The following is a 2,257-nucleotide window of genomic DNA, read 5'->3' as shown; positions in this document are numbered from 1 at the left end:
TAGAGGTTAACTAAGTGGTAGCAATGGACAATTTTCATCACAATTGAGGAGGATAGCTAGGATAGGACTTCTAGTTCTCATACCTTATCAAGAGCTTTGTTAGTTGTTAGTTTATTTTCATTGCCATTTATCTTCATGTCTCTTATCAAGAACCCCAAACATAACTCATAACCAATAACAAGAACACTTTATTGCAATTCCTAGGGAGAACGACCTGAGGTTCAATACTTCGGTTTATAAATTTAGGGGTTTGTACTTGTGAAAAACAATCTTTTGTATGAAAGGATTAATGTTGGCTTAGAAACTATACTTGCAATGAGAATTTATTGTGAATTCTAAACCGTCAAAAATCCAATCATCAAAATAGCGCCGTTGCCGGGGAATTGCAATTGTGTGCCTTGTTATTGGTTATTGTACATATGTAAATATTGTAAATATGTTTGTTTTTCGCTTGTTTGTTAGTTTTAGGACTCTGTTAGTTTTGTTTTTTTTTTTTATTTGTCACAATGAATTCTTGTCCTTGTGGTTTTGGATATGGTTATGACTATGTTGTAGGTGATGAAAACTTGAATGATGGCTCACATTATGGGAGAGATAAATAGTTGAGAAGGGAGCCACATCCATATGAGCAATCACCATGGCAACCTCCTCATTCAAGCTACTATGATGGTAATCCCTCCTATATTGCATATCATTCCAATGGATATGATGATTCTTATCATGATTGTTCCACTCAACCACCATCATTCCATGCACCATACTCTCAATATATTCCTCAAACACCATCATTCCAACCACTATACTCTCAAGCCACATCCTATTTCCACCAATTGTCTCCACCAAATCCTAATTCATATTCCCCCTATGCATATCCTTGTGATAATTATGAACAAGCAACCATTGAATCACCACCACTCCAACATCTTTACCCTCCAAATCAAGTTTCCGTGGATGATACACTTGGTATCATTCCTCAAGAGCAAGAAGAGCTCCAAACCGCACTAACTAGTTTCACCTCTACCCTCCAAGAACTTATGTCCCATATACTTCCACCTTCTACCAACAACCAAAATACCTTCCAACCTCCAAGCTTTGATGAACCTCCTTTCTAACCACATGATGAATTCTCCTTTCCATCACAACCTTCCATGGAAGAATATCCATGTCCATCAATCCAAGAGCCATATGATCATACTTATGTTAGTGAAGAGGAATAAGAGTCAAAGGATCATCTCAAGGAAGCAATGGATCGGCTTCAAGCAACCATCTATCAAAAGTTGGACTCGTGGGATTCACGCCACAAGAAAAATATGTCCACGAATAATTGTGAAAAAGCAACCGAAGAGGAAAGTGTGAGGGAGATTTTAGAGTCTCAAGTTGAGCACAAGGAAATGGAGCGTGTTTTGCAACAAGTGGAGGAAATGGAGATTATTGAAGAAGAAGAAGTGGAAGAAGACCTAGGGGAGGTTGAACAAGAAGAAAACTCCATCATTGAAGACAACTCTACACCAAGCAACAATGGAGATCTTGTTGAAGCTTCTTCCATGAGATGTGAAACCGATGTTGAGGAGGTATGTGTACAACCTCCAATGCATGTTTTGATAAATGAAGAAGAGTTGGAAGAAGTTAGCAAACAAGAGGAAATTGAAGAAAGTTGTCAAAAGATGGAATTCATCAAGGAGGAGCCAAAGGAAGAGCCTACAATGTCAAGACTATTGGATATCTTTCTTGCTAAGCCACCATCCAAATCACAAATTGAGTGGGTAATCATCTCATCCTTTAATTTCCTTGGCCCATATCAATATGCATTGCTAAAAACGGATGGTCAACTTAGAACTATTTATGGGTTAGAAAGTAGAAAAGAGTTGGATGTTGGTTAGCAACAAGAATCAAGGTACATAGTGGGTAGAAACTCAAATTTTAGGATTCAAAGGTGGAGTGGAATTCAAGTCAATGGAATTAGGATGATGAGAAGAAGTTACAAAGAGAATTCAATAAGTTTGTCATCCTATTGGAAGCATGAAAATCAAGAAGAAGGGGAGTTCACAAACAAAGTATGGGACCCTAGAATATACATAGACAATCATCAACTTTGGGGCCTTGTCACTTTCTTACGCTTCCTTGAAGACTTTATGCACCTAATTTGGGATCCCAGTGGTCATTGGAAGTGCAAACATTGGTGGAGATTCAAGGATGAATTCAAGCATAAGCCACCATAGCAAGGACCCCATCAAATGTCCAACTTAAGGACTTAAAC

This window comes from Arachis ipaensis, chromosome B7 (assembly GCF_059453495.1).
Source record: "Arachis ipaensis isolate K30076 ecotype BB chromosome B7, ASM5945349v1, whole genome shotgun sequence".
Lineage (NCBI taxonomy): Eukaryota > Viridiplantae > Streptophyta > Magnoliopsida > Fabales > Fabaceae > Arachis > Arachis ipaensis.
The sequence above is the reverse complement of the archived record's forward strand: the minus strand, read 5'-3'. Positions refer to the sequence as shown.